This window comes from Hyperoodon ampullatus (assembly GCF_949752795.1).
Source record: "Hyperoodon ampullatus genome assembly, contig: scaffold_442, whole genome shotgun sequence".
Classification (NCBI taxonomy): Eukaryota; Metazoa; Chordata; class Mammalia; order Artiodactyla; family Ziphiidae; genus Hyperoodon; species Hyperoodon ampullatus.
In genome coordinates, this window is record NW_027640726.1 from 187,655 (window position 1) to 210,616 (window position 22,962).

General features: G+C 45.9%; 1 pseudogene across 1 annotated transcript; it reads right to left on the minus strand.

The window, feature by feature from the left end:
• Positions 1-15,668: 15,668 nt before the first annotated feature.
• On the minus strand, positions 15,669-21,229 carry LOC307070068 (NUT family member 2G-like; annotated as a pseudogene). Its single transcript has 6 exons — positions 20,544-21,229; positions 19,458-19,586; positions 18,246-18,417; positions 17,500-17,795; positions 16,981-17,097; positions 15,669-16,460 (listed from the first exon to the last, which is right to left on the minus strand). The product of its transcript is annotated as an NUT family member 2G-like (transcript).
• Between the last annotated feature and the right edge of the window lie 1,733 nt (positions 21,230-22,962).

Here is a 22,962-nt window from a genome sequence, read left to right on the forward strand (position 1 = left end):
TGAATTTTATTTTCATTTATACAGTTCAAGCCTGCTCATCAATGTAATTCCCAGTGTAAATGTGATTAATCTGTTACTGCTGGAAGTCACTTTGGGTCAAAATACTGCCACTCTGCCCTGCTGACCTTTATGATAATTGCACTCACCTTGTTTCTCATATTAAATGCTACCACTTAACCTCTGCTACTTTGTAACCCAATGTTCCTGTTAAAAAGCACGGGGGCCATTTCATTGGTGCTATCCCGCATTGTCATCTTTAGCCCACAGAAGACAGATGCCACAGAGGTTTAAAAGGATGCTTGTATTTCTCTCATCAAAGAATGTCTTAATGTCTTGAAGAAGAATGTTATCGGTGACCTCTGTGGGGGCATAACTATGGGATAGTTGAGTGGGTTTTACATAATTAATCCACTCCAACATTCTCATTTTAAGTACATGGATTCCTTTGTCTACATTCTGTCAGATAAATTATGGCATCTTGCCCTCTTTGAATGTTGCTGACTATTGAATCTATGTTTCAGTCAGCCAAACAAGCCAACGATTAGAGCCAATTCCATCAGCTAGAGCTAATACTTTGAATCTCAGGTAACGTCTTTATAATAAATTCAACCCCTTGCAACTTTATATTCGATCTTTCTCAGTCTAACACTTATAAAATATATGCCAGGGCTTCCCTGGTGGCACAGTGGTTGAGAGTCCACCTACCAATGCAGGGGACACGGGTTCGTGCCCCGGTCCAGGAGGATCCCACATGCCGCGGAGCGGCTGGGCCCGTGAGCCATGGCCACTGAGCCTGCGCGTCTGGAGCCTGTGCTCCACAACGGGAGAGGCCACAACAGTGAGAGGCCCGCGTACCGCAAAAAAACAAACACAAAAACCCCCAAAAAACATATGCCACACACACATTCTGCAGGTTTCTGCTGATACACGTTAGCAGGATATAACATTTCTTTTGATGTATATGCTAACTCCTACCAGGGTGGACATTATACTTGCCTACTGGGGCCTGGTAGAATCTGACTGTAGTTATTAGGATGCAATAAGTGCTGATGTGGGTGGGTCTTGAGAAAAGTAGAAATTTCCTTGAAAACTAACCTATTTAGATGAGGTCTTTAGAGATATGTTAAGTAAGGGAAGGTTAGTTTCCTCAAATGGGGAGGAAGAAGGGTGGCTTCCTTTGGCGAGGAAACCACAGGAAGATTTGGGTTAAAAATTTTCATATGAATCTGAGTCTGCCTACCTGCACTTATCCTAAATACTCAATATATCCTTATCTTAATACCCAACTCTTCCTGATCAATGTCCTGATATTAATCTGTGAGGCTTAGCACAGATGTACGTTGAACTTGCATTTTAATTCTGCAACCCACACTTTTAGATTTGAAACTTGATCCTCAGCCATGTCTGCTGTGTGGCTCTAAGACATGAGAAAATTTTAAGGCCCTCAGTGTGGCTCTCTGTGTCTTCCCATGCCTCGATCTGAGAGTTTAAACACCTAACACCTTTTAACATTAAGTGTAAACATTTTCATTTTGTAAGCTCTCTGGTGCTATAAGAAGCAGCTAATGGTCCCCATGGTGCTTGTAGGTATTACTGCTGTAATAGACAAAATCAGCTGCCGCTTGAGATGTAAAAGTATTGTCTTCAACTGGCAATATGTTCAAAGCAAATATTGCTGGTAATTTATTTATTGCTTCCGCTACTCGGAAGAAGCACTTGTCTTTGCATTGGCAATGGAGTCACTATTACATTCAAGCTCAAAACCTTATTCCAGAGTCCCATCTTGAGCATCTTTTTCCTGGGATTACTCATGCAGGACAGGAAATCTGCTTCAGGAAGTTTAGAAAGTAGATTTTAATAAAAGGAGCTTGTTTCAAAAGTTATAAAAGCTGGAGTCAAATGAAATAGGAAGGCAACCTAGAGTTTGGAAAGACTGAATCCCCTAAGCAGAACTGGAATGAATGTAGAGACTGCTGGTGGGTGCTGGGAACATGGAGGGAGAAGCCCTTGAGCAGGAATTGGACGCATGAGGGAGACGAAGCCTCAGTTGTATGTACAACTCAAAGAAAGAGGGCATTCTGGGTTCTCCCCTATCCCCTTCCTCCAAACTCTCACCAGTCCTTCCTTTACTCAAAATTAATTGGAAGCTAGTTGTCAGTGAATCCTGGGAAACCGAGTTTTCAGGAGTCAGTCCTCTAAAATAAAAATCAGAGCTGGAAAAAGAGAAATAGTCTTTAAAAATTATTCACACAAATATGCCATCCCTTTACAATAACTTCTCACATTCCAGTTCACTTGTTCAAATACCCCACCACTATGATAGTACTTTGACGCAAGTCTGTTTACTCCCTTGCTTTCTCCTGATACTGCCTCTGTATCTCTCCTTACTCTCTTACATTCCAATGTCCATTATCTAATAGTGTGTTCGTCCCTAGCCCTGTTCCAGTGTCTTTTAATTATGCTGGATCAACCCAAACCATTGCTTTCTCTTTTCTTGATCTACAGCTTTCAAAGTCTTCCCAAGTAAAGTGTATAATAGTTTAGATTGTTTCCTTTATAAATTCATGATCACTAACCTAAAAGGTCCTTTAATATTGCCCTTTAATTCTGCTACATTAATCTGGACCCATCATTTCCCACTCTTTACACTTTGTTCTCTCTTTCTGCACTATTCTTTTTTTTAATCTTTATTGGAGTATAATTGCATTACAATGTTGTGTTAGTTTCTGCTGTATAACAAAGTGATTCAGCTATTGCACTATTCTTAAATGGCATGTCCCCACCATTTGCTATAATATCAGGAGATAATCTCTTTTAATTCACAGAAAAGAAAAGAAAAAACATTAGGAGAACTTTCCTGTTAGTTAACATAATAGAGTTACTACATCTGCTGCCATCTTTATCTCCTTTGGTAATTTAACAGAACAGAAGCTCTATTCCTACTAAACCCAATTCCCTTACTCCTGATTTGGATTGCATCACCTTGCACTCTCTAAGGATCCTTATTTTGTTCAATACCTTCTCTAATCTGGATCTTTTCCACTATCTTTTTTCAACATTCTAAAATCTTCCAAATTGGGAAAAATAATAAAGAAGAGTAAAGCAAAAAAGAAAAGCAAAACCAAACTCACCTTTCTCCACCTGACTTCTGTTACTAATTACCACACTATCTCTTCTTTAAAGGCACAGTTTTTAAAATAATTCTTGAAAATGTTTTTCTATATCTTGGCAATTGTGAATAATGCTTCAATGAACATGAGAGTGCAATCTTTTTGAGATCCTGATTTCAGTTCTCTTATACATATATATATATATAGACACACACACATATATACATATATATATACATATATCCATTCAGAAGTGGGATTGCTAAATCATATGATAGTTCTATTTCTAATTTTTCGAGAAGCCTCCATACTGTTTTCCATAGTGACTATATACCATTTTGTATTCCCACCAACAGTGTACAAGAGATCCAATTTCTCCATATTCTCCCCAGTACTTGTTACCTTTGTATTTTTGAAACTAAGCATCCTAACAGGTGTGAGGTGATATCTCTTCGTGATTTTGATTTGCATTGCCCTGATGATTAGCGATGCTGAGTACCTTTTCATATACATTTTGGCCGTTCATATGTGTTCTTTGGAAAATGTATATTCAAGTTCTTTGCCCATTTCTTGATCGAGTTATTTGGTTTATTTGCTACTTAGTTGTGGGAATTCCTTATAAATTTTGGATATTTACCCCTTACCAGATATATGATTTGCAAATATTTTCTCCCATTCCATTGGTTACCTTTCCATTCTGTTGGTTGTTTCCTTTGCTGTGCAGGAGCTTTTTATTTTGATGTAGTTCTACTTGTCTATTTTTGCTTCTGTGGTCTGTGCTTTTGGTGTCATAGCCAATAAATCATTGCCAAGATCAGTGTCAAGAAGCTTTTCCCAAAATGTTCATCAACAGATGAATGGTTCAAAACATGTAGTGTATATTTACAATGGAATATTTTCAACTTTAAAAGAAGAAGGGAGTTCTACCATTGTGGCAACAGGGATAAACCTGGAGGACAATACGCTAAGTAAATAAGCCAGTCACAGAAGGACAAATACTGCATAATTCCATTTATATGAGCTATCTAAAATAATCAGACTCATGGAAGCAGAGAATAGAATGTTGATTGCCAGGGGCTGGGGAAAGGGAGAAATGGGGAGCTGTTGTTCAACAGGTATGAATTTTCAGTTATACAAGATGAGTAAATTAGAGAAATCTGCTGTACAAATAGTGTCTGTAGTTAACAATAGTGTTAAACACTTAAAATTAGTTAAGAGGGTCAATTTCATGTTAAGTGTTCTTACCACACACAGAAAAAATGGGACACAAGGAAGCTTTTGGAGGGGACAGATATGTCTATTACCTTGATTGTGTTAATTGTCTCATGGGTTTATGCATATGTCCAAACTCATCAAATAGTATACATTAAGCATGTGCCATTTTTTGTGCATCAGTTGTACCTCCATAAAGCTGTTTAAAAATGTTTATCTATATTTGATATCTTCACTTTATGACTTCCTTCTCATGCTTCCACCCACTCCCAATAGAATCCATCTTTTATTACTCCAATAAAAAGGTACTTCATAAGTTATTTCCAAATCCATGGATGCGATGTGAAAATTTTATCTCCTAGTAACTTGACCTGTAAGTAGGATTTGCTTCTGTCTTTGAGACTTGATTTTCCTTGACCCAAAAACTCCTCTGGTTTTCTTCTAATCTCTGCGGCAGTTCATTCTCTATCTTCTTTGCAGGTACGTATCCTTCTCCTCAGACATTAAATGTTGAAATTCTTCAAAATTCAGTTTTAGGCCATTGTGTCCTCTCACTCTGGAACTCATAATATGATTTCACAGAAACACACAGCTTCAGTTACCAACTCCATAAAGTTTGGACATTTGTGTACCTGAGACCTCTAATCTGAATTCTGTAAATCCAGTTGCCTATTTAACATCCAAATCTGTTCATTTAAAATATACATAAAGCTAAATACTCATGGTCTCCCTAAACTGCCGAATCTCTCCTCCTTCATTTTCATTTGTCTTAGTGTGTAGTGACACCATTCACCCAGTTGTATAAACCAGGCACCTAACAATAATCCTTGAGTTCAACCTCTCGCATCAGCCACTATATCCTATCCATTATCAATCTTATCCATTTTACCTCCTAGATACTTCCTTAATCTATCTAACGTCCTCTATCTACTCATCGTTGTAAGTGGTAAATTAATGCATGAATATACATTTCCCTGATTGCTTTGCTTGGTACCTATAGTTTTTATGGCACAAAAATTTATATTAAAAAAAATCCGTTCATCTTCCCTATATCTTCCCTTCTGTTCCTCCATCCTCCTGTCCCCATTTCAAGCAAGTATACAGGACTCCCTAGAAACCTCTTCCTCAGGAAATATGCCATTTCTAAGCATCAAGGTGTGAAGGAGGAGATTACAAGGCAGTTGGAGGATTAAAAGCCAGTGAGTACAACAAGCACTGCCTGACACTACCTTGTTACTGGATAGAGCCTTGGAGCTGCACCAACTCATTAGAGGGATGTAGTTGAGAGAGATATAGGGAAGGCATGTAATAGGCATGAGGTATCTATCTCATCAAATATTTCGGCATCCCAAATATTATACAGGAACATTTATAAATGGGACATAAAGGTACAGGTGTCCCGGTCTCAGAAGACCAGAAGGACCTCCACAACACTTTCATGTTACAGGGTTTTTATACCACTTTGGTTGTATAAGGTACCTCTAATAATGGCTGAGTCTAAATTCTCTACTTGCTCAGTTATTTAAAGAATTAAATTCATTTAAATCAGGTAAAGAAACAGTAGGTTTATAGCAGCTCATAACTGCTTACTTTTTAAAAATTTTTATTTATTTATTATTTTTGGCTCTGTGTTGGGTCTTCGTTGCTGCACGCAAGCTTTCTCTAGTTGCGGAGAGTGGGGGCTACTGTTTGTTGCAGTGTGCGGGCTTCTCATCACGGTGGCTTCTCGTTGCGGAGCATGGGCTCTAGGTGCGCGGGCTTCAGTAGTTGTGGCGCATGGGCTCTAGAGGGCAGGCTCAATAGTTGTGGCACACGGACTCTAGAGCGCAGGCTCAGTAGTTGCAGCACATGGGCTTAGTTGCTCCGCGGCATGTGGGATCTCCGGGAACCAGGGCTGGAACTCGTGTCCCCTGCATTGGCAGGTGGATTCTTAACCACTGTGCCACCAGGGAAGCCCCTTAACTGCTTACTTTATGTAGAAAAGCTGTCACCAATATATGGCAAGAACTTTGCTTGTATAATTTACACTAACTGGTATAATACACCTTCTACAAGAAAACTGAACAAGAATGAACTAGGGAGCAAAACATTTTTATCCTTTGAGCCATTCTGTTTTTAAGGGTTCTTGTAAGCTCTGATGTTTCATCTCTGAGAGAATGAAAAAAAATTTTTTTAATTGGAAATTTAGAGATTTTTTTTTAAAACTTAAAATGAAAGATCTTGGTAGTAATTGAGTGTATAGTATTGTGTCATATGTTTTATTATTCATTTTATAGAACTAATTGCCCATGTGTTCCTATAATAGGGGAGGAAAAAATAACGGTTTTAGTCCCAGTATAGATATTGCATGATAAAAGGAGAATGATGACCATCTCCATTTCCAAAGGGAGAACAGGAATTCAAAACATGCTATGCCATAAATCGTTTAATTCAGCATTTTAAAATATTTTGAGCATTTTGAACTCAATGTTTTGTAACTTCTAAAAAAGTATAATGTATATACATAATTTCCACACATTTAAAATGAGTTGTTAAATTGTTAAGACCTGACTTCTTTCTCAAAATTAAGGTATGCTAGTCGGACCTGAGAATAGCCTCCAGAGGGTGACCAAGTTTCATCCCTGCAAACAACTGCATCAAAATTTAACATTGCTTCCAACAAAAGCAAGGACGTTCTAAAGTTAAAATTTGAAAAGCCAGTGATAATAGTTAATCCTTGAAAAAATACCATGACCCAAAGTCTGAATAGCTCTGCAAATATTGGTTGTTTAAGAAGGAGACCACCTCTAATTTGATGGTTTAGTAGAGCAAGGGCCTTTGAATCTAGACAAATCTCACAAAGCTACTAGATCAGCAAAACTTGTCATCAGTTCACGCATGCTCTGATTTTCCTGCTCACTGAAGTCTACCTATTCTAAGCACCTTGTATTAGCAGGGTTTGGCTCTTGCATTTCAACAGACGTAAGGCCTTAAATTCAAGGGTCAGCTCTACAAATGGTTGATATATTACTTTGTAAATAGAGTTTCATCTATGGAATGGGATGAATATCTTCCTTATGTCTCATTGTTTTGTGAGTATTAAATTAGATAAATATATGAAAACACTTGACACAATGACTGGTAGGTAAACTTACTTTCTGCCCATTTCTTTTGCCCTCCCTTTTTTTCTCCTTAAATTGAGAAAGATAGGATCTTATTATGTCATTCACTTCAATGTTTTAGTGCTATATCACTCTTCCATTACTTTTCCCCAAAGTATATTTTTAAAAATCTCACAGAAATAAAGTAGTGATTAAGTTTAAATAATTGATATTTCTCAATCCCTAGACAGAAGTATATCTAATAAAAGTCGGTTTGTTAATCCTTGACTGATAATGACTAGAAAATAAAGAAGTATTTCTAATTGGGCAATCCATCCAACTGGCTCTCACCGTGTACCAATGGATTATTTTTTTTCTACTTATTTCATCTTTATTAAAGCTACAACACAGAGAACATTAGTTGAGTTTACTTTGTAACTGCCCTTTCTCATTATTCCTGACCTGTATCTAACTAGCAGACAGTTACTTTTGATTCTTCTGAGAAAGTTTCTAAAGCATTGCTTTTCTTTATAAAATAACCTTCCTGAAGGTAATGCTAATTTTCACTACTGATCAAGATGGCCTTAATGTGTCCCTCAGTTTGGCTAAACTTCAGACAGGATTTTTCTTTACCATAGGCCCCTAACCTCCCTTTTCTGAAAACATTTACTTTAAGAAACTTGAAATTATAAATTCTTTCTCTGCCCCTTTGAGATGTAAATTTTCTCCTAGTCACTTGATAATTTTCCAACCCAGAAATGTCTTTCTCAAGGACCTGGGAGTCAGCTCTTTGAACTATAACCTTCAAGAAAGGTATTGCCCCTAGTTCCCAGTCTCTGTGGGGAGTATAGGAGCCTAACTTTGATAAGAGCCAAAGCAAACAGAGATGGTCTAATTATATTGACCAACCTCTTCCCCAGCATCCTCTACTATTTTTCCTACAGCTCATCCTGGCATCTAAAAACTTCCATGCCTTTTGTTTCAGCAGAACGGAGTTCAGTCTCTCTCCCCTATTACAGAATCATCTTGAGTAAAGTACTCCTTGCCTGTTTAACCATCTGGTGCAATTTTTCTTTGACATCACTCCATCACTTACTCCAAACTGCCTACCACTTTCAGATTAATCTTATGAAACTTTGTATATGTGCTGCTGGAGTGAGCACAATCTTTATAGAACTTTGAATCACTCCCTATTTCCTGTGGCATGAAGCCCACCATTCAAACTTCTCCACAGTCTTATACCTTCCAAACTCATTAGTGTTATCTTCCAATTCCTGAATTCTCTCCTCCAATAATATTAGTACATTTTCTTCCTAAACGTGGCTAACATTTCCCCATTTTGAGATTTCATGTGTCTTCTAATTTTTTTAATATTTGGAAATTCTATTATACTGTATTTGCCCATAACAAATAAAATAGAAATTGTTTCAAGTCTTTGCAAATAAATTTAATACAAGGTATTAAGAACACCAGTGATGAAACTTCTGAGAAGTAAAGAAGGGCCACCTAGATAATAGAGTGATTAGTAGGAACAGGAATTTATTTGTACCCCTATGCTGGAAAGGCAAAGTTAAGGAGAGGGTTGTAAAGGAGTCCAGGGCCAGGTTAAATGATCATCAATGTCAGACCATACCAGTTCTGTCTCATTGGAGTTGGAGCAGTGGAAGTTACACAGTTGCTGCTGGAGAATCTTCACAAAGTAGAGGAAGAAAGGGAGAAATCTCATAGCTTATCCCTAAACTCCCATATACCATCAGTTGCTTCTTTTTGGCTGCGCCTGATCAGAAGTAAGCTGCCTGTATGAGTCTGCTGTCATGTGATAAAAAACAGATTCAAGAAGGAACAATGACTAAATTCAAGAAAAAGCAGTCCAAAACTAGTATTTTTGCTTGAATGTTGTGCAACAGTCTGTTTTCTGTATTTTTTCTAACTTTATTGAGATGTAATTGACATATAGCATTGTGTAAGTTTAAGGTGTACAACCTGTTGGTATGTTACATGTTGTGAAATGATTACCACAGCGGAGCTAGTTAACACAACTCCGTTACCTCGCATAAATACCATTTTTTTTTTTTTTTTTTGGTGAGAACATTTAAGATCTACTCTCTTAGCAACTTTAAAGTATATAATACAGTTCTGTTAACTGCAATCACCATGCTGTAGATTAGATTCCCAGAAATTCATGTGCTAACTGGATATTTTACCCTTTGGTCAACATCTCCCCATTTCCCCCAACCCCAACCCCTGGCAACAACCATTCTATTCTCTGTTTCTCTGGGTTTGGCTGTGTTAGAGTCAACAATTTAGTTATATCATACAGTATTTATTTTTCTCTCTCTGACTTATTTCACTCATCATAATGCCCCAAGGATCCATAAATGTTGTTGCAAGTGGCAGGATTTTCTTCTTTTTCATGTCTGAATAATATTCCATCTATGTACATACCATATCTTCTATATCCATTTATCCATGTATGGACACTTTGGTTGTTTCCATCTCTCGGCAATTGTGAATAATGCTGCAATGAACGTGCGAATGCAGATATCTCTTTGAAATAGTGATTTCATTTTCTTTGGATATCTATATACCCAAAGCAGGATTGCTAATGTATGGTAGTTTTCTTTTTAATTTTTTGAGGAGACTCCATATTGTTTACCATAGCGGCTGTACCAATTTACATTCCCACCAACAGTGCACAAGGGTTTCCTTTTCTGCATCCTTGTCAACATTTGTTACCTCTTAGTCTCTTTGAGGTGATATCTCGTAGTTTTGATTTGCATTTCCCTGGTGATTAGTGATGTAGAGCATCTTTTCATGAACCTGTTGGTGATCTGGATGTCTTCATTGGAAAATTTTTTATTCAGTTCTTCTGCCCAAGTTTTAATTGAATTGTTTGAAAATCTATATCTATCTATATCTATATATCTATATATAGATATATAGATATATAGCCATTGTATGAGTTCCTTATATATTTTGGATATTAACACCTTATCACGCACATGATTTGCAAATATTTTCTCCCATTCTGTAGCTTGCCCTTTCATTTTGTTGATTGTTTATTTTTCTGTGTAGAAGCTTTTTAGGTTGATGTAGTTATATAACAAGTTGTATAACAAGTTGTATATAACAAGTTGTATTTCTCTTGGTGATTTTAAGATTCCCTTGTTATCTTTAACGTTGCCATTTTAATTTTAATATTTCTTGGTATGGATCTCTTTAGGTTGATCTGCTTTGGAGCTCTCTGGGCTTCCTGTATCTGGATGTCTGTTTGTTTCCCCAGGTTAGGAAAAGTTTTCAGATATTATTTCTACAAATGTTTTCTGCCCCCTTTTCTCTTCTCCTTCTGGAGTTCCTATGAGGTGAATGTTATTCCATTTGATGTGCCATAAATCCCTTAAGCTATATTCATTATTTTCATTCTTTTTTCTTCCTTATTCTCTGATTGGATGAGTTCCCTGACCTGTCTTTGAGTTCACCTATTCTTTCTTGTGCTTCATCTACTGTATTTCTAAGTTCAGTTATTGCATTCTCCAGTTCTGTGACTTCTATTTGGAACTTTCTTATATCTTCTATTTCTTCGTTGAAGTTCTCACTGTTTTCATCCATTTTCCTTGTGAGTTCAGTGAGCATTTTTATGACCATAACTTTGAACTCTTTATCAAGTAAATTACTTATGTTCATTTCATTAAGATTTTTTCCTGAGGTTTTATTTTGTTCTTTTTTTGGAGTATAGTCCTCTCTTTCTTCGTTTTGCTTGACTCCCTGTGTTGGTTTCTATGCATTAAGTGAAATAGCCACATCTCCCAGTCTTGAAGAGCTGTGTGACAGACAGATGAACCTTGTCATTTAACCCTGTCTACTCTTGGTTGCCTCTCAAACCTTTGTGATTGTCTAAGCAGTTTATTTTTAATAGACCTGGCACACCATCCCAGCAGTTGAGGGTGTGCCAAGACAAATGAGCAACCCAAAGTGGAGGATCTCAGGCAGCACCTAGATTCAGGTTGATAGGAAGCCAGAAAACTTGGTAACAGCTTTTAAAGAATGCAAATGTATTTAGTCTTGTGAGATTGCAAGTGTAAGCCCTTGCTGCGCCCCAGAAGCAAGCAATCTGAAGGTGTTCCCTGGGGAGCAGTCACAAGAAAACAGTGCTTCAGATAAGTGTACAAGCTCCATTCTGGGAGATACCAGTGAACTGTAGTAAGGCAGAGTGAGGGTGGAGAGATGGCACCCCCAGCCTACCTTCCCCGAGAGCACATCCGTAGCCTCTAGATGTGTGCTGAACCTGAAGCCTGCTCTTAAGTCTTGTCCCTACTAGCAAATAGGCCTTTTTCATGTAAAGGCTGGGGCTGTGTCTCAGTCTGATGTGTAGTGGTACATCCTGGGGGTGGTATCCTGCCAAGAACTGTCTCTCCAATTGTTACAGTCCCATGGGACCCAGAAAAGAAATCCCTCCTGGCCTCCAGAGCCAGGTGATCAAGGAGCATCCCCTGAGTGGAGGCCACAAAAATGGGATCTCCTGTCTTGGAGATTCTGGCTCTCTGGAGCACATCAGAAGGAAAGTGTGAAGATGATGCTTACTGGCTGAGTGAGACGGTGGGAAGAGTGCAAAGATGACACCATTTGAATAAAGGGAAAGAGGGAAAAGAAAAAAAAAAGAAGAAGAAAAAAAATATATATATATAGCAAGACAGAGGAAGAGCAGGGAAGAAGGAGCCAGCTAGCTGGAGCACAAAGTTGTCACCTGCAGGAAAGGAAAAAGGGGAAAAAAGATGGCACCTTTCAGTTTTATCAAGGCAGAGAGAGAGCAGGAAGATGGCACCCGCCAGCCTCTGTCCCTGGGGAGTATTCCAGCAGGCCCCTGTTCCTCAGATGAATGCTTTAAAATTGGGAAGTGAGTCTCTTTCACAAAAAGTCAGAGTGCTTTTCAAAGGGCTGCTTCTACACTTGGCCCTGGGACAGGTGAGTCTGTGCACAGGCCCTTTAAGAGCTGTTCCTCAGTTCACCACAGCCCTGTGGGTCTCATGGGATGTGCCTTGTTGGTCTTCAAAGTCAGATGTTTTGAGGGTCTATCTCTCAGGTGCCAGCCTTAAAATTTGGAGTGCCCAATGTGGGGTCCATACCCTTCACCTCTCAGGAAGAAGCTCCAGGTTTTGAGTTCCTTCCTAATTGTGTGTCTCCACACCAAGGATGGGGTTTATGGCAAAATTGTGTCTCAGCCTTTCCTACCTGTTTTGATGTGGTTTCCCTCTGGTTTTCCTGATGTGAAGGGGTTGCTCCGCCATCTTTTAGTTTTCTTCAGAGGAAATTTTTCCATATGTAGCTGTAGCTTTGGTGTGTTTGTGGGAGGAGGTGGGTTCAGGATCTTCCTATGTTGCCATCTTGAACTGGAACCTATTTAATATGTTTTAAATTTTGGTTTTCAGTCGTTCAGTTTGTTACTAGTATATGGAAATATGATCAGTGTTGTGTATTAATGTTTATGTATTGATTTTATATTCTGAGATCCTGCTAAAGCAAGTTATTATAATTTATTATGAGTCTACTTATACATTCCTTGGAATTTTCTATGTAGACAATTATGTCATCTGTAAATGATGACAGTTATATTTCTTCTTTTCTAATATGTATGCCTCTTTTTTCCTTTTCTTGCTGTACTACACTAACTAGAATCTAAAGTACTAAGTTGAAAACTAAGATAAGAGTGGACATTCTAACCTTGTTTTTGAACTCAGGGAAAAGCATTCATTCTTTCACCATTTCATGTGGTGTTAGAAGTAGGTTTTTTGTAGATGTTCTTTATTAGGTTGAGGTAGTGACCTTCTATTCCTAGTTTTCTGAGCATTTTTAATATGAATGGGTGTTGAATTTCGTTAAATGCCTGTTCTGTATTAATTGGTGTGACAGTATGTGTTTCTTCTTTAGACTCAATATGGTAGATTACATTGATGATTTTTTACCATTGAAGAAGGCTTGCATCCCTGGAATAAATTCCACTTGGTCATAGTCTGTTACTCATGTGGATTCTGATGGTAGGTATTCTTGTGGATTTCTTCTAGTAGGGTAAATTCTGGTTCCCCAAAAACGTCCGTGTTTAACCCCTCCTATGACAATATGTGAACGTTACCTTGTATGGAAAAATGGACTTTGCAGCTGTGACTAAGTAAAAAATGTTGAGATGAAGAGATTATCCTAAATTTTCTGGGTGGGCTATATATAAACACAAAGAGCTGTATAGGAGGGACACAGGAAGAGTGAGAGTTGGAGAGACCATGGGATGAGGGAAGCAGAGATTAAAGTGATGCACTTTGAAGATGGAAGAAGGGACTAATTCCAAGGAATGCAGGCAGCCTCTAGAAGACAGAAAGGGAAAGGAAACAGATTCTCCTGTAGGGCTTCCAAAGGAACAAGCCCTGAGACACCTTGACTAATATCAGACTACTAAGCTGCAAAAACTTTCTTTCACAAAGGGTCAAGGAGGGCTGGGAGCACATATGTGCTGTCCACCTGGACAGAGGGGGACCTGTGAGGCTGACCTACAGATACTGTGGAGGTGGAGAGACATGAGCCCCTTTCTTCTCCAAGCTCTTTGCAGGGTCCAGCAGAGAGTCATGCCACCTGTGGAAGCCTGCGGCCCCAGTTTTGCATGCTGGTGGTGTAGGGGTCATGTTCAGGGAATCTCTGTTGTCCTAACACCTGCCTGGGTCCTGGGGAAGGAATCAGAAGTCAGAAGCAGGAGAAGAGCCTTTGGCCAGCAGGGAAGGGGGTGGTGAGGCCCAGGGCAGGTCCATAAAAGATCAGAGCATCTCAGTGCTTTAGGAGGAAGGGGCTTCAGAGGTGGGCCAGCACAGGCTGTGCCAGAGGCTAAGCAGACTGGGAGGGGAGGCACTTCTGGGAGACAGCAGGGGTCTACTCCCTTCCCCTCATTGTTTGCTCATCTCACTCTAATGAGGGGGTCATTTCCCCTGCTCTGATGATTCGAAGTCTCTGCCGGCACCCACAGGACGGTGACTGAGGCCTCCACACTCCTCAGCATGGATCCCAGCTCCCACTCAGATCTGGGGCCACAGACACCTCTCCCACACCCTGCTGCCCCTGTGAGCAAGCTGTTGTTGTGAAACGTGGTCATAGTTTGTTAGGAGGATCTGTTTTCTATGGGGATACAAACCAGTGTTGATACCAGTACACACACATGTCCAGCCATGGGTGGAAAGGGAAGGGACAGTAGTTCTGGGGTGTCTTTGCAGACCCGTAGGCCCCTAACGCCAGTCCCCACAGCCACAGCCAGATGGGTCCTCCTCCCTCAGTTGAACGAGATGCTGCTGCACAGAAATCCCACAAGTTCCACAAAGGGGCCCAACTGTCATTTCCCTTATACACACCTTTAACGGGTGCCCCATGAATTTCCCCACACCCATTCCCCTTGTTGCATCCTCATTGGGATTAAGAGGTAGCTGCCTCCACCACTCTCCACATTGCAATAATCCCAGTGGGACTAGAGGATGCTCCCGCTACGATGAGGCAGACAGTCCTGTCCCCATGGCCAAGACTTTTCGTCTCTGGTCAGGCCACCCACACAGGAAACCCTGGATGAGCGGAGGGTCATCCCAGCGCCATCGTCTGGCCACATGAGGAAAGCAGAGAGAAGCTCCATAATGACAAGGGCTGTCTCCAGGCTCCATCCTAGAAACTGGTGAGTGTCCAGAGGGCTGAAAGGCACAAAAGCAGCTCTGCCTCCCCAGAAGGTTCGGGGATGCAGAAGATGGTACAGATGCCCCGGAAGGCCCCTAGCCAAGCAGGCGTTAGAGAAGGGGCTGATGAGGGGGTCCCTGGGGAAAGTGAGAGCTGTGCGTTCCCAGGGGCAGCCTGAGGAGTCCTTGTCTATGTGGAGGAAAGGTGTGGCCACCTGTAGACCCAGAGCTCCTGCGACCTCCCTCATCCTTCCTTCCTCTCAGGATCGCTCTCTGTGGAGCAGCTCAACACCAACAAGATGACAGTGGCCTGAGAGCATTTCCCACGAAAACGATCTTTGTTCACAATTTACATACATCACTCCAAAGGTCCTGCTCCCACCCACACCTGGCCACACCCACCTCCCCCACCTCCCTAACCCCCCACAATCCCGCTCCCCCTCCCCGCCCTGGTGGTCCTGCCCCCTCCCTTCCCCCCACATCATCCAGGATCAGCACTGGGAGGAGGAGGAGCCCCTAGGCTCCCCAGGGGGCTGCCCTGGGGCCTCGCCCTTGGGGGCCGGCCCAGCTGTTCCCTACTGGCTGCAGTGCTTCTTCCTCCTCTTCCCACGCTTCTTTGTGTCAAACGGGTCACGCTTTCTCTTTCTCAGCTGTGAGGGGCGAGCCAGCCCCAGAGCCGAGGCTGGCCTCCCAGAGACGCCGAGGCCGGCCCCGGGGATGGGCAGCTTCTCAGCAGCGGCTGGGCGTCCACACAGAGCCCGCTTCCTCGACTTGGGAGCGGCTGGTGGAGCTGGGCTGAGGCCTCTTCTCTGAGAGGAGGGGGACTGGGGAGCACTCTGGGCCCCCCAACCTCCAGAGGAAGCCAGGGCTGAGACATGCGCAGGACTGAGGGACATCCCGAAAGGCACCAGTATATGCTGAGAGTCTACGATGAAGACGCTTTGGAGCACCTCCTCGTTCTCACTGCACCCGTCCCTGGGCACTCGGGCCTCCCGAAGAGGAGAGGCCTTTCTGAGAACAGATGCATCCCTGGATCTCAGTAGAGGGCCAGTGCGCCTTTGACCCTGGGGAGGGGAGAGCCGTACGGGCCGGAATATAGAGAACTCCTGACGTCCTCCAGAGGGAACAAAGACTTTGGGCCTGCACAGGGCAGTGTCTGTTTGGATGAGCCTATGAAGAGCCTCAGAATCAATCTCTGGTGGGCAGGCTTCATCACTGACCCCTAGATGGGGGTCTTGGTCGTGCCTCTGGGCACCTTGGCCGGCGTCGGACTCAGAAGGACTTGAGGCCATTCCGGGTGCACTGTGACTCGGGGCTGCCCGCACACCGTCGTCCTCTTTCAAGGCCAGGAGTCGTTTCTGCACCAGCTGGTAGGAGGGAGGAGGACAGTGACGGCTCCACACACACGTGTGAGAGGAGGAGCACTGGGCAGTGGGACAATGGCCCTGGGGGGGAGGAGGGGACGGGCGACCCCAGGACTCGAATCCAAATACAGACACTGTGGCAGTCCTGCCATCCTCCTGCAACTGATTCCCAGCTTTGTGACCTTCCCTCCCCTCCCGGCTCCCTGTCCTCTCCTTGCGTTCACCCTGCACTGCACCCACCCCAGAATGGGCCCTTCCCCATGCCAGGCGTCCCAGGCAGGGGAGGGATGGACAGCGCTCTGTGGCCCTCCTGTTCTGGGGCCCTACCTCTCCCCTGTTCACTGGGGTCCCTCCGTGCCCTGGTCTTCCTGGGTGTCCCTTGTGTCCCCTGTTCTACCGGGGATCCCTCCCTCCTCTGGCTCCCCTGGGTCATCTGGGTTCCCCTGTCCCCTGGATCACCTGGGGTCCCCCTCCCGTGGGGTCCCCTGGCTCCCTGAGTGTCCCTCTCCCTCCCCTGACTCACTTCTTCGGGGGTGAGCCCTTCCTCCTGCTCCAGCTCCTTCTCTAGGGCCAAGAGATCCAGCTGTGGGTCTGGGGAAAGCAAATCTGCCAGGAATCCAGGGTGAATGACTGCCTCCACCTAGAACAGAAAGAAGAGGCTGTGAGCATCCTTGGCCAGGAGTGGCCTGTGAGACAAGAAGGCCAGGAGGGAAAATGAAAAGCAGAGACCCACCCCACTCTCCTCCACAAGGCGGGGATGGTCAGCGCACGCGCACACACACACACACACATGCAAACATGCACATACACAGTCACACACAAAAGAGCACATATACAGAGGCACAAACACAGACACAAAGGCATACACACAGATAGACACAAACATACACACACAAACATCTGCGTAAACCTCCCCTAACACCAGGCTCAGGAACAAGGAGCTGAGCTTAAGTCCCAGCGGCCTGAGCAGAACCCAGATCTTGGGTGCTGAGAGTTCCATGCCCTGGCATCTTGCAGACCCCAGTCTCCAGGCCTAGCCTACTTTGGTGACAAAGTCCTCCTGGGAACACAGCTTGTCAGTGTAGCTTAAGAGATCCGGGTCCGAGTAGGTGCCGTCCTCTTCCTGCTGCAGCTCATGTCCGTCCTCTCCCCGTTCTGCATCTGAGTCGCCTGTGGCTGAGTGGACGGGCCCCACCAGCGCCTCCATGATGTCCATATACTCCCTCACAGCCTCAGGTGGAATCTCCTCGGGTGCCTTGGGCTCCGGGGGTCGCTGGGACCTGTGTGGCTTCGGGCGGGAGGGCTGGGCGCTGGGGCCGGACATCCTGGGAGCACAGGCTGAGGCAGAGCAGGAGGAAGGGAAGGAAGGTGAGGGTCTCCCGGTCCACCTCCTGACCACCGGGCGCACGCTGGTGAGGGCATTGTTGGGGGACATGGATGTGGTTGTGGGGGGGTCAGGACCACCTGAAGCTTCATGCACAGTTGGAGGGGGGAGGTAAGGGGGCATCTAAGAGAGTCACGTGTAAGGAAGTGGGGAACCTCCAGTTTTCCAGGGGTGTCCCCGTCAAGCCCACTTCTTAGGCAGACTTTGTGTGCAGTCCTTTGACAGGGAGTTGTGAGAGAAGTTACAAAATGGACCAAGTCAATACCCCGTAGTGACAAAGGGCATCTGAGACCCCACCCCCCCACCCCCCGCCTCGGTGGCTGTTTTGCTTGAAAGACCAATGCCCCTGTTATGAAGGAAGATGATCCACATGGGAATAGTGGCCAACCCTGGGCCCCTGTTACCTGTGCGTTCAACTCCAGTGGGAACCTGGGTGGCTGGCTGAAGGCCCACTTTCGGGGCTGGGGGCCCCCGAGGATCCAGCTTCGGTGGGGCTGGAGAGGCAGGCCCTGCGCGCACTGCATCCACTGCAACTGCTGAATCTGCATCTCCTCCTCTGCCTCAAATTCCATGAACCTGGGGTGTGACGGAGGCACAGGCCACCCTGAGAAAATGGCCTGGGTTCTGGAGCCCAACAAAGGCAGCCAAGAATGAGGGATTGGGAGAGGATGTGCCTTGGGGCTGTCAAGGCTCTGTGAGGTGCTGTCCACAGCAGAGAGCTGCTCCTGGAACTGATAGAAGATCTGGGACCCTTCCTGCCTCACCAGCACTGGAGAGCATTCAACAGCATAGACCCAGGTCGCTGCATTGAACCAGGTCAACGGGACACGTGGCTGACCCTGGGGGCACCCTGCTCATGCCCCCCATCCAGAGCCACATGAAGGGCTGACAGCCAGAGGCTGGAACAGGCATGTGTTCCCCACAGGGGTCCTTGCCCAAATCCAGGACCCTGGGTTGGGACTGAGAGTTCTGGAACGTAGACCTGGAGACAGGGCTCAGGAGAGGCTGGACGATGTGGATGCTGAGCCTAGAGGACAGGCCTTCCTTTCCTCTGAGAGGTGCTTGTTTGTTTGGTTTTGTTTCTTAAACCAAGGGGATTACCGTGGAGCAAACACTGGAAGGGCCAGAGACCCTTGGGCTGATGACAGCTGGCTTCCCCAGCCTCTTCAGGGATGCCAGGGTACCCACTCAGGCCACTTTTCGTGAGGAGGGGGGGTCCCAAATCTATGTCAGTGGCCGCCAGCCAGCCACCACTAAGGAAGCAGCAGGCTGGCGGGTGGAGCTCTTTCCCCGGCCCAGCCCATATGGCCGGAGTTGGACCCCTACTGGACTCACAGCGTCACCCTGCCCCGTCCTGAGACCTTCATGTGAGGGCAAGGGTAGGTCAAACTCAGGGGAGGGCAGAGCTCCTGGTGGAGGAAGGACAGAAGACCCAAACTCTCAAGGTGAGGGAGGGGTTTCTGGAGGACTGTAGGGCCTCTGGGCTGTGGGCCCCCCGTTCCGAGCGACAGCCCTTCTCCTTTGTCCTCTCTGATGAGCACCCCCACGGCCAGACCCTGCCCTCACCTGCTCGCCTCACCCTCCACGCAGCCCCTGGGCCCAGGACGCTGACTCACTTTTGCGCCATCTCGTAGTAGATCATCCGGTCAGAGTTGCTAATGTGCTGCCATTCCTGCACGGCCCTGCACAGTCCCTCCTCCAGTGTCATGGTGGGCTTCAGGCGGGCCAGGGATCGAAGCGCTGGGCTGTAAGCACTCGGGGTCAGTCTCTGTGCCCAGCCCAGCCCCCACCTGCCTGACCCCACCCACCAATGTGGACCACACATCACTCAACACAGCATGACTGAGCAACAGGAGAGTGAGAGGCAGGTGTCTGGGAGAGCAGAGACAAGCCTTCCCGGCTATTGCTGTCACCACGTCACACTCACTCGATGATGACCATCCACTCCCAGGCTAGAGCTGGGACACTGTGCCTTGGGGAGCTCTTTTCCTCTTCAAGGCTGCCTTTTCATAATAAAAATCACCATCATCAATGAGGCGTGGCATGTGCCAGGCAATCTGCTCACACTTCATAGATTAGCCCAAGGAGTCTTCTGCACGGTCCTCTGAATGACGTGTGATTGTCCCCTTTTTACGAGGGACCGGAGGTTTAGGATGGAAATGCCTGCCAGGCTCACAACTCTAGTGGGAGAGAGCCCATGCCCTTAGGAGAGCTCTACCATCACCCTGTTCCTAGTGGAATTCTCCACATCAACAAAGTCGAGGCGTGCATGAAGCGCTCTCCTGGGCCCCGCGCTCCTCCCCCTTCTCCGAAGTGACCTCCCCCCGCCATGTACACTCAAGTGCTGTATGAAAGGAGACGGCAGCACAGGAGAGTGTGGCATCCACTCCTTGGCTCCTCAACTTACACCACGACCCTCTCTGACTGCAAGTCTTCAGGCCATATTACCAGGAGAATCATGGAAGAGCAAGCTGGCTAGACTCGCAGGGGGGTGGGGTCAGTTGAGATAAGGCACATTTCAGTCATGATGTCATGGACTGGCAGGCTCGCCCGTATGACCGACAATGTGCCTTCTCATGGCGTGGACATCGCCCTCACACCTTGCTTCCAGTATCCCTAGAAACCTAACCTGCGAGTCCATCCCCAGTTCCTCTTTATCTAAGAGCTCCGATAAGCTCATGAGCCCCTGAGCGTTCACTCACATGAGAAAGCAGGAAAGAGCTTCTGCATCAGGACTCTGGGGAAGGTGTCTCCGGGCCAGTGGCTTGAGGCGCTGCCACCGTCGGAAGTTACTGTACACGCTCTGGTGGTTAGAGCAGTCCTCCTGCGAGGCCTAGGGCTGGTTGGTGTCCAGGCTGCCCTCCCTGGAAGTGCCATGTGGCCATGGCCCAGAGTTCACTGGGCGAATGTTAGGGGCCATCTGGGCAGCTGGTGGTGGAGCTTGAGGAGGAAAGCCTGGGGTCCAGCCTCCCTTGCCAGCCTGAGTAACTCCAACAGCTGGAGCAGTCACAATGGTCTCCATCGCAGGGGTTGCTAAGAATATGGGTGCAGGACATGCAGCACTCCCGCTGAGGGCCCCTGGAGCGCTCCAGTTGAGGGGGCCCTGAGGAACGATAAAGGTCTGAGTCTGGGGGGCCTGCACTGGCCTCCCTTGTGACCTGACTTGTACAGTGAAGTTGCAAGCCGCAGGGGCACTGGGGCCACAGCCACCATTAGCCACCAAAGGCATCCTGGGGAAAGCTGGCAGCAGCAGGCTGCTGCCAGGAGGGAATGCGGGGGTGATGAGAGGTGGCAGGTGCTGCTCCCAGGGTGGCCAGTGCTGGGCGCCAGGAATGGGTGGAGGAAAGGACACTGCCATGAAAGTAGACAAGGAGGCACTGGGGTTCATGGTGACATCCGTTCCCAGCACTGCAGATGCTGTTGAGGCAAAGGAAAGGAGTGAATGGAGGAGGAGAATGGGCAAGTGGGACTGAGGCTTTCTGCGGCATCAGAGTGTAAATCTCCACAGATGAGAGACTCTTGGACAAGGGAAACTGCAGCATGCAAATGTCTTCAAGTGATTTTCATGCCCTGACCTCCAGTTGAGAATTATTCCACTGGTGACCCCACGCCCATCCACCAAGCTCCCTGACCCCTGCCTGCCGAGAAGAAATTGCCTCAGCAAGCACTCACTTGGAGAGCCTCCCTAAGGCACACCCTGGCACCTAAGCCTCACAGGCTGTCTCCCAAGACCTGGAGCTGTGTGGACATCCGCTCTGTGAGAAATGCCCCTCAGCCGGCGTACTAGCAGGTAGGGGCCTTCTGCAAGGTAAGTTCTAGGCCCCCCCAAAGGCCCTTTGTGGACAGGCACTGTGTAAAATATTAGGGCCCCACCTCCTCCTCAGTCCTCCTTTTCCTGATGCTCAGTATAAATCCCCTCTTTCTTTCCTAGCCTCACAAAACAAAACAAAATGCTGGAAAATATCTCTAATGGAATCCTGATACAAACGCATGACACTGGCCCAGAAAGCACCTGCATCTCAGAACAACCCACAGCAGATACGTAACATGGGCAGGTCCTGCCACCCCTTCCCCAGTGCCCAGAGTCACTGTCATCAGTCAGGAGTTCTGTTCCTAGGGGCTTGGCGTGGTCTGAGAAGTAGGCGCGTGTCCCTTAGATTCTGTCATTTCACAGCCAGTGATGGCTGCAGAGGATTAAACAAGGGCCAGGGAATTGTCATGTTACATTGGTCGTGGGAGTATAGACTGCCTGTGGTCCTTCCCCTTCCAGCTCCCAATAACGGAGAGACAATCTGAGATGCAGGCATAAGCCAGATGCCATGGCGATCAAGTTGTCTGAAACACATCCCTGTTCAGGAGAACAAGGTACACACCACGGTGCACCTAACTAACCAGAACAGATGTCATAGGACGTTTAATAGTAACACAGAAGACCATCTTCCTGATCCTGGGCTACACTCCTTCCCCCTTTAAAAGAGGAAGCAGCCTTCATAGACATTCCACCCGAACCAACCCCACTCCACATCTGTTCCCTGTCCATGAAGGAGTGACATGAAATAGGAACAAACTCTTCCTCTCAAGGCAGCCTGAGGGTCCAGCATGAGATACTGGACAAGATGAAGTAGGTCTGAAGTACTGCCATTCCACAAAAGGAAGAACAATTCAGAGCAACTCAGGAACGTGAGCCCTCTCTTGGCTGAAGTTACACGTAACGGTTGCCCATCCCCTGTTGAATCCAAGGCAACAGTTACCTGAACTGACAAGTGAGCTCTGGGCTGGGAGGAGTGGACGAGGTGTGGGCTGCGGCAGTTAGAGTAACCCCCTGCCTAGCTCTCGGAGAGGACACTTCACTGCAGGTGTGGCCACACACAGCCCCATTGAATAGTTTTCTCCCCAAGACCATCTCTCCCCACGGCCCCCTGAGATACAGTATGCTCCTGTTCAAATCCCTTTGAAAGATATGGTGAGGCAAGCTTCAGGTGCCTCAGGAACACACTACAGCTCTAGGCTTTCCTCATGACCCTCCCTGTGTCACCACCAGGACATCACACACATCCTTACACACACGTTTCAAAGTGGCTTGTCTCCCTTCTAGAAAGAATCAGACTGTCTGCTGCCATC